General features: G+C 45.2%; 1 non-coding gene and 1 pseudogene across 1 annotated transcript; one reads left to right on the plus strand and one right to left on the minus strand.

Moving 5' to 3' along the window:
• Positions 1-1,855: 1,855 nt before the first annotated feature.
• On the minus strand, positions 1,856-3,217 carry Atp5c1-ps (annotated as a pseudogene).
• Positions 3,218-9,602: 6,385 nt separating this feature from the next.
• Gm26088 lies at positions 9,603-9,733 on the plus strand. The gene has a single exon (XR_003950763.1). It is a non-coding gene; the product is annotated as a small nucleolar RNA SNORA17 (small nucleolar RNA).
• The last annotated feature ends 560 nt before the right edge of the window (positions 9,734-10,293 follow it).

The raw sequence follows: 10,293 nt of genomic DNA on the forward strand, positions 1-10,293 counted from the left end.
AAAACAACTGCAGGAATAAAAATTGAGTAGCAACTAAAGGAAAGGTCATCCAATGACCAACCCAACTTGGGATCCATCTAATGGGGTGGGGTGGTGGGGTGCCAAGGCCTGACACTATTACTAATGCTATGATGTGCTTACAGAGGGGGAGCTTGACACAGCTGTTCTCTGAGAGGCCCTATCAGCAGATGACTGAGAAAGAAGCAGATATTTACACCTAACCATTGGACTGAAGTTGTCAAGGACACTTATGGTTGAATCAGAGGAAGGTCTGAAAAAGCTGAAGGGGAGAGCAACCCCATAGGAAGACCAGCAGTGTCAAAAACCCAGATCCTAGGGAGCTCCCAGAAATTGAGCTACCACCCAGCAGCATACATGGGCTGATCTGAGGCCCCTGACACATATACAGCAGAGAACTGCCTGGTCAGATCTCAGTGGGAGAAGATGAGCTAATCCTTGAGAGACATGAGGCCCCAGGGAAGGGGAGGTCTGTGGGGGGAGGGATCACCCTCTTGGAGGCAACAGGGAGGGGGAATGGGATGAGGAACTGTGGGATGCAGGACCAAGAGGGGGGGCAACAACTGAAATATAAATTTTTTTTAAAAGTGCTGATTCACTGCCTTCTTTACACTTATCTTTCACTTGTTTTTTTTTGGGGGGGGGTCTTTCTGGGTTAGTGGCATAGTGAGCAACTAGGGACATTGTAAAATAGGATCAATGTCCTCTTGGAGGAAAATGCCCCCAAACTGACTCTTCCTATAACTAACTAAACTTTGGTACTTTTAAAATTACATCCCCAATCCAGGAGCTCCAACAATATAGTTTTCTGAATATTTCAGAAAGTACTTTATAACTCCCTTTCAGCACTAAGGGTTCACATCACATGATCTTGCTCTCCACATGGGTTTGCTTCCTCTATCCTTATTCTTCTACTCCTTTTAAAAAAATAATTAGATCCCAGCCTTATGAATTGAGCTGCATTCCCTCAAAATAGATGAAACTGTCACCCCAAGACCACAGCTATGACCTTACTTAGAAATGAGTCTTGTAAAGAAGTACTCAAGTTAAACCAAGGCTGTTGAGCTGTGCTACTAATCTAGTATGATATATATACTCCTATGGGGGAAAAATTAAGCATAGGACTCAGGAAAATTGTCATGCAAAGGTAAGATCACAAATGTACATGGTGTATTTACAACCTCACAAGCACCAGAGAAGGCCTGAAAATACCAGGAGACCTGAAATAGATTCTTCCTCACAATCCACAAAAGACATCAGATCTGCCAAAATCATGATCACCAGTTTCAAAAGAATAAGAAAATGTCATTTAAAAGTTACATTTAGTTTTGGGGACAGATACCAGGATTCAATTCATGGTGTGTGTGTGTGTGTGTGTGTGTGTGTGTGTGTGTGTGTGTGTGTGTGTGTGTAGGGAAGTGGACAGCCTAATGGAACTGGTTCTCTCTTTCTACCATATGGATACTGTTGGTTGAACTCAAGATATAAGGCTTGATGACAAGTGATTTTTATCTGCTGAGCCATCTTTCTAGCCTAATATGTATTAAGATACTCAGTTTGAAGAATTAGTCAGTTATAACAAAGAGACAAATGGATTCAGGCATGCCTCATCTTGTCTATAAGAAAACTTGAAAGGTCTTATTGTCTCATTACAGACCCTCTAAGTCATCCTCTTTTCTTTACTTTTTTTTTCTCATTGTAAGTTGTTTATTGTAAGGTAATTTACAAACATCCTGCTGCCTTTGTAACTCAGTGGACCAAGTTTCTTCTGACAAAGACATCAGTTAAAATCAGCCTGCTGAGTTTTTCTTCTTTACCTCTTGTCTGAGGATGCAACTTGATTTTCATTAATCCAGAGCAGCAGTCCCAGAGATGATTTCAATCAACTCCATTGTGATGACAGCCTGGCAAGTGTGGTTCAAAGTCAATGTCAATTTGTCAATGATATCAGAAGCGTTCTTGCTGGTGTTGTCCATGGCAGTCATACTGGCACTCTGCTCACTGGTGGTGGACTCCTTCAGGGAGTAGTAGATGAGGTTGGCCAGATTGTATTCCTGGTTATTCTGCAGCACATCAGCATCAATGTCATCATAAACACTCATGGTCTCAGCAGTCACAATGGTATTGAGAGAGAAGATGGGCTTCTTTTCTGTCTTGTAGGAGATAACAGGCTTGAACTGATTAAAAATGATAGAGCCATCATCAAATTCATATCCAGAATTTAAAAACTCAAGGGCAATGACTGATGTATCTTCAAAAGTAGGGGGCTTCTGTCGCACATCTTTGAATGACACCAAAAACTGATCAGAATGAGTCCTGCTATGCTCTTGATTTTCTTCACCAACTCCAACAGTCATAACTTCTTTACTGTTGGAAGCTATTAAGACCACGCTATTGTCCTGATCTCTGAATTGGGCCTCTCCCCTGCCGAGAAGAAAAGAGGGTCAAAAGCAGGCCACCGACACACCACTCCAAGAACAACCACAGATTGTTCCAGCCCTAAGTCAGCGCTGGATGCCCTGATCTCAAGATACCCTGATACCGCCAAGTTCCGGCTTCCCCATGTAACTGCCTAAAGAATGTGCAATTCTATTGCCCCACCCCTCCCGCTGATAAGTACCTGTACTTGCCCTTTTGCTTGTGCAATTCTACTGCCCCATCCTTCCTGCTGAAAGGCACTTCCCTTTTTGCTTGTTCATTTAAACCTTGGGCCTGGCTAATACATTGAGGCCTTGATGCAACTCAGAATGTTTCCGTGTTGTTATTTGCACAAGGCCCTCGTCTCTCTCTACCCCCCAATTTGGTTCTTAGGAGAAGGTCCCCTCGAGACCCTTGAATAACTGGACCTGCTGGACGGGTCATTTTCCCAGCTGCTATAAGGGCAGTCACTTCATTCTTCATTTGTTTAGCCACTGAGGAATGAATAGCACCACAAAGCCCTCTATCTGAGGACCCACCAATAATGAGGTGCTTTTTTTTTCCTCAGGTCCCTTAATATCAGCCTTCTCATACAGAGTCAAGGAACCAGTTCCATACACTCAAACTGGCTTCAGCTCCCCCTCAGCCTGGGCATACTTTGCAGCTGCCACCATCTTCATAGATTTGGTAATTTTCTGGATGTTTTTGATGGACTTCAGTCTCCTGGTAATATCTTTCAGAGTTGCCATGTTTCAAACTTGGATCCATTGTGGCTGCACAGCGCAGGACGACAGCCTTACAATACTCGCCCTTGAGAACATGGTGGAACCTTGAAGGTTGGGCAGACTGGGCTCACTGCGCATGCACAAGAGCTCGGGTTTTTCTTTACATTCAGACAAGGAAGTTCGATGCTTCCTTTAGAATATCCATTTCAAACCCAGACACCATTGCATATGCCTGCAAAATTTTGCTGATAGGACCCTGATATAGCTGTCTCTTGTGAGGCTCTGCCAGTGCCTGGCAAATACAGAAGTGGGTGCTCACAGCCTGTTATTAGACGCGTTCTCACGACCGGCCAGGAAAGACGCAACAAACCAGAATCTTCTGCGGCAAAGCTTTATTGCTTACATCTTCAGGAGCCAGAGTGCAAGAGAGCAAGCCAGCAAATGGCGAAACCCCATCCCTTTTTAAGGAGAATTATCCTCCACCTAGGATGTATTACTCCCTGATTGGCTGCAGCCCATCGGCCCAGTTGTCATCACGGGAAAGGCAGAACACATGGTGGGAAAACTGCCCCTGCATGTGTGCAGACTATGTTTACCACTTAGAACACAGCTGTCAGTGCCATCTTATAATGGCAAATGTGAGGGCGGCTCCTCACAGATCCCCCTTTTCTTTTAATAAGAGCAATAGGCCACCCATATTAATGAGAGTGGAGATAGAGGTCAAATCCCCAGTGTGTAGGTAAAGGAGCCATGTACAGGATTAGCTCTTAGGCTCACAGGCTTTTACCCAGAGCAACCCTGACCTGCTCCCGTGTCGTTTTGCCTGGGGGAAGGGAACTAGGACACTGAACCTTCATGAAAGATGACATGTCTCCCTAGAATAGGCTCATATATGCCGCAGAGCCTTTCTACTGCAGTGCTTAGCCTTGCAACTCTCTCGGGCTGCTGAAGCACACTCACTCTATCCCGTGCAATGAGACTAGCCTCGTGGGATATAAGAGCTGAGTGGCCAGCGACCTATTGCCTAAGCATAGATAACCATATATCAGGGGGAGCACCATGTTCTAGAGCTGCAAGCGCCTGGGCAATAACCACCTTGTCTCTCCTAGTTTGGGCCTTAAGCTTACAGACCAACCAAAGAAGCAACACTAATCCACAGCAAAGTGTATCTCCACATAATCCCACCCCCATCCATTCTTTAAAGAAGGAAAATGCTGAGGAGATCCAATTGGGTAATCCTTTGATCAGGGACAGGTCCAAGCGCGTGGAGTTGACCTGAATGATGGCAATTCTCAATTCCCGAAGGGTCTGTTCAAATTCAGCCATCCAATTCTGTAACATATACTGAAAAAGACTTTTTGACAAATTAGCTGCCCTAGTAAATTTAACATACTGAATGGAAATAACACACAATCCCGGAAACTTTTGTTCACAACCCTGCTGAGTTATTTGTCATAATACATCTAGTTGTATCTGGACAAGATCTATGAGTTGATTAACCAGCATGAGACCTCTCTGTACTGGGCCAAATAAGTTCATTTGCTCATTAATGGCTCTGAGGTCATGGAGCAGTCTCCACTTTCCTGACTTTTTCTTAATTACAAAAATTGGAGTATTCCAAGGTGAGGTAGAGGGTTCAATATGGCCTAGTTTTAATTGTTCCTCTACCAGTTGAATCACAGCTTCTAGTTTTTCAGAGGATAGGTGCCATTGAGGAACCCACACTGGGTCCCCTGTTTTCCATGGTATGGGTCGTGCTGCCCCAATGGCCGCTATGGAAAACCCAGACCCTGTCTGTCTTGGTTTCCATTAGGTGAGATGGGCTCTATCCTTCCCTGTTCTTGATGTCCTAACCCTTTTCCTTCTTTATAACCCATCTTTGCCATGATATTTTTTGCTTTAGTTGAATACCCTCCCGATGGGGCGTTTTCATTGGACAAAATAAGGCCCAAATGCTGCATAATATCCCTTCCCCAGAGGTTAACGGGGAGTGGGAGCACATAAGGTATGAATTTCCCTTGCTGCCCTTCAGAGGATTCCCACGTCAAGGCAATGGAGCTTATAGTGGGACATGATTGATATCCTAGGCCCTGTAATGAATGAGATGACTCTGTGGTGGGCCATGCTTTGGGCCACCAATGTGTAGAAATTATACTTTTATCTGCTCCGGTATCAAGGATGCCTTCAAACTCTTTTCCATTAATCTTAAGGCGGAGCTTAGGTCTATCATTTAAAGATACAACCAAATAGGCAGAATCATTTCCTGAGGAGCCCATTTTCTTTATCTCAGGTCCTGCAGATTTTTCCCTGGTATTATCAGGGAGGAGCAGCAGCTGAGCTATCCTATCTCCTTTACTAATAGAAAAAACGCCTTTAGGGCTTGAGCACAGGACCTGTATTTCAGGGGAATGTTGACAATCCATAACTCCAGGGTGGACTACTAAGCCCTGCAAGGTGAGTGAACCCCGGCCGAGAATAAGGCCCATGGTTCCCGGGGGCAAGGATGGTATAGGCTCCACTGGCACCGGCTGAATACTCATTTGAGGCATTAATAGGAAGTCGGAGGCGGCATGCAGGTCTACCCTTGTGGGTCTTCCTGGGTCGCCTCTCTGACTGCTTCCTGGGTCCTGACAAACCGGTTCCCATATCTTTGAGGGCCCTGGGACCGAGGGCCCGATGACCCGTTTTTTGGCACATCAGTTGATTGACTATCAGGTGGGGGAAGGAGTCTGCCCTTTATATCCCTCACAGAGCGACACTGGTCAGCTCTATGATAACCCTTGCCACACTTAGAGCAAAGAGTGAGAGTCCCTCCCTGTTTACCTGGAGCTCTGCAATCTTTCTTAAGATGCCCAGGCTTCCTGCAGTTAAAACATGTCCTCCGATCATTTCTGCCCATGGAGCATTTTTGGGATTGAAGGATGGCAGCCGCTAAGCCTGCATTGCTGAGAGGTCCCCCAAGCTCTCGACAGACCCTGAGCCAGTCTTGTAAGCCTTTGTTCTTTCTTGGGGCTATGGCCGCTCGGCACTCCTTTGTGGCTTGCTCATAGATTAGCTGTTTTATCAGAGGCGCAGCTTGCTCTGACTCTCCAAAAATACGCTCTGCTGCCTCTGTCATTCTGGCCACAAAATCTGAGAAGGATTCCTGAGGTCCCTGGATTATCTTTGTTAACTGACCAGTGGTTTCACCTGCTCGAGAGAGCGCCTTCCAGGCCCTAATAGCCGTGGAAGAAATCTGGGCATAAGCTCCCCAATGGTAGTTTGTCTGATCAGCAGAATAAGCTCCCTGACCCGTTAACAAGTCAAAAGTCCAATCTCTCTGCTCTGGAGTCAAAGCAGCTGCGTTTGCTCGGGCCTGCGCTTGTGCAGCTTCATGCCAAAGAGCTCTCCATTCCATATATTTGCCCATACTAGGGAGAGCGGCTTTTACAACCGTTTGCCAATCACCAGGAGTCATAGCGTGATTCGCAAGCCTTTCCACTTGTGCTATAGTGAAATTAGCACTGACTCCATAGTTACGGACCGACTCGGCAAGCTCTTTAATCTGTATATACGCTACCGGAGCGTGGACACGCCCACCCTCGGCTCCTTCAAAGACCGGAAATGCCTGTTGTATTTTCCTTTGTTCCTCCTTTGGAATGAACGAGTCTGTGCATTGCCTCTCTGTCCATTGCCTCTCTGCGCAGGGCTGATGCACTACGCAGGGCGGGGGCTCAGCATAGGGTGGAGGTGCACTATGACCTTGAAGCCGACTGCCAAGAGGCCAAGCAGCAAGCTGGCCTTTGCCAGCCGCTTTTGGCTTTTTCCTTGACCAATTAGCTGGCTGGTAATGGGCTGCTTCTTCCTCCCAGTCTGTTTCCTCAGAGGAGAATTCTTCATCTGCTTCAGAACTACTAAGAGCTGGCTTCCTGAGCTCATCTAGTGACGAGTATCTCCTAGAGACCTCCGCTAATTGATCTTTCTTCTTTTCCCTTTTTCCTCTTTTTCTTCTAATCTCTCTCCAAGTATTCCTACCTAACCTTAACTTTTCCTCGGGTTCAAGACCCTTGGAAAGGCCTGTATACTTATTTTGTGTACCATATTTTCTCTTTGCTCCTACTCTCTCTCCCCGCTTTACTTCTGATAGCTTGTCCTGAATTTCCTCTAGAATCCGCCCTGCCTTAACCACTTGATAACATGTGAAAAGGAACAAAAGGGCTTTTAACACTAGAAAAAGTTCAAGGCCAAACATACCTTATAAAGCTATTTTCCACTTTACTTCTGATAGACTGTCTTGAATTTCCTTAGAAAGTTCAAGGCCAGGCTTACCTCGTAAAGCTATACTCACTGGTACTCTCGTTCCCCAGCTGAAAAGTTCTGAATTCATACAGTTGAATCCTTCTTAACAGTCTGCTTTACGGGAACCTTTATTACCGCGACCCGCAGTTCTGGTTCTGGAATGAGGGATCTTCCTTGCGCCAGTCCCGAGTTTTTTTCTCGTCCCGGGTTTCAGCACCAATTGTTATTAGACGCGTTCTCACGACCGGCCAGGAAAGACGCAACAAACCAGAATCTTCTGCGGCAAAGCTTTATTGCTTACATCTTCAGGAGCCAGAGTGCAAGAGAGCAAGCCAGCAAATGGCGAAACCCCATCCCTTTTTAAGGAGAATTATCCTCCACCTAGGATGTATTACTCCCTGATTGGCTGCAGCCCATCGGCCCAGTTGTCATCACGGGAAAGGCAGAACACATGGTGGGAAAACTGCCCCTGCATGTGTGCAGACTATGTTTACCACTTAGAACACAGCTGTCAGTGCCATCTTATAATGGCAAATGTGAGGGCGGCTCCTCACAACAGCCATCTATTGGATGGAACACAGGGCTCCCAATGGAGGAGCTAGAGAAAGTACCCAAGGAGCTAAAGGGGTCTGCAACCCTATAGGATGAACAACAATATGAACTAACCAGTACTCCCAGAGCTTGTGTCTCTAGCTACATGTGTAGCAGAAGATGGCCTAGTCAGGATCATTGAGAAGAGAGGCCCTTGGTCTTGCAAAGATTATATTCCCCAGTATAGGGTAATGCCAGGGAAAGGAAGCAGGAGTGGGTGGGTTGGGGAGCAGGGCGGAGAGGGGAGGGTATAGGGGATTTTCAGGATAGTACTTGAAATGTAAATGAAGAAAATATCTAATAAAAAAAAAGAATATCCATTTCCTCACGGACTCTAAAGAAAAGGAAAATAACCCCTATTATCACCTTCTTCAGTGTACAAAGGTTAAGTAGGGGTCGGATCCTGGTGACCTTTTGAAAATAAGAAGCTATTGAAGATTTTGAATGGGATAGTGACAAACTCTGGTTTAAAATTTGTACTTTTTTTTTTTTTTACAATTTATGAATCTAATCTGTATGGTTCCAGTTCAGAGGATCTGATGAAGGTGGAGGAGAAGTGACTGGCCATGGAGGCTGGGGGACAGCAAGCCACTCAGAGGAGCTGGATCTGCCCCCAGAGGACTTGGTGGCCAGGGAAATATGTGTTTTGACATTAAAATGTAGGGAAACAAAAAAATAAGCATGAAGTACAGTTTATAAAAGAATAAATGGAAGAGGTAGAGTTTATGAAAATTGGTTAGATGTAAGATACTATTTGAAACAAAAGCTCACAGATTTTAATGAAGAATTGGATGTAGAATGTGAGAAAAAGATGAACGAATGTATGGCACTTGTGGGCCATTTAAGGGATTTTCAAGGTAATTTTTACTATCAGGCATTTCTGACTTAAAGGCTGAGTTCAGAACCTCTATTTGAGCTGCAACTACAGCTTTCCATAACTGTTTCCATTCTCTGCTTTTATTATTTCAGAGATGGGAAAAGAGCAGGATCCAAGAGCCCATCTTTGACTTATTTCCTCCTAGTTATTTTCTCTTTTCCACTCTATCAGGACAGTTCAAATTCTCCTTTTCAACAGGTATCTGTAAGACAACAATTAAAGGCAAGGCACTGAATAGAAAATTAGCAAAAATGAGCCTAAGTGGAGGAAAAGGGATGCCTACATTGGTTCACCCCACCTAAGAATTTAAATAGTCTGTTAGAGACTTAATTGCTGTTTATATTTTCCTTTGACTTCTATTAAGTTTTAGGAAAGAAGAGCAGAAATGGGTGGGGGGAGAGGCAGAGAGAGACTTATCCAGTTGATCTGTCCTTCAAGCAAGAGATTTATTACCACTGAACTTTACAGCAGGGGTTGTGAAGAAGAGATGTAGTTCCACCAGACAAAACAAGGTGTCTACTTTTTAGAGTTTTAATGAGAAGAGGAGGTCTTTCACCTCTGGAATTAAGCTTCGTTAATAAGTAAACTGATGACCAAGGTAGGAGAGTTAGGCATATGAGTCAGGCTACATGACAGCAGTCACTCTCTCTCTGGGTGAAGGTAGTTTCCTGTGTCCTTTCTATTGCTTCAATAAAGATGACCCCTTCCCTTAGCTTCTGTGGCTTCTGTGTCACATGTGTGTCAGTAGGTGCCAGAGAAGAGGGAGGGTATGTCTATACTCAGTGTTTTGGCCTATCAACATCTGAATAATTAGTAACCTAAAATTCCTTGACAAAAGGAGAGCCTGAGAGGGGAGCAAGCCAGAGACTAAAAGAACCTTACTTAGGATGAAGGACCTAGGTGGGAGTGAGCATGAGGCGATGAACATTGAATGAGGCCACTTGGGTGGCAAGGTGAGAGGCAAGCCTTTTACAACCACTAGACTTGGAACAGGGGCAGACCATATCAGAGATAAATGCTGTCTGGTACCACACTGCAAGTGAGGCATAGCAGTCCCGAGACCACTCCTGAAACAACCATAGACACTCAGGTACCTCTAAGTAAGTCGTGGAGAAATGACAGAGAAATAGAAACAGAAGGATAATGTGAGCACAGTAAAGAGAGGCAGAACAAGAGAGTCAAGTGTAGAGGAAAAGCTGCTATTGCCACTGGGGTCCATGGTTCTGCGTCTGTTATCACCAAAGGCCAGGCAGATATCCCTGGTCTGGGCTGCTGTTCTGGGACATGTTAATATCTAAGGGCTGTATAGAACTGGCCCAACCCCTCACCTGAACATGGGGGTTACAGGTGAACCGCCCCAAGGGTGTGAGTGCAAGAGAGCCAGTC

This window comes from Mus musculus, chromosome 13, assembly GCF_000001635.26.
Source record: "Mus musculus strain C57BL/6J chromosome 13, GRCm38.p6 C57BL/6J".
NCBI lineage: Eukaryota > Metazoa > Chordata > Mammalia > Rodentia > Muridae > Mus > Mus musculus.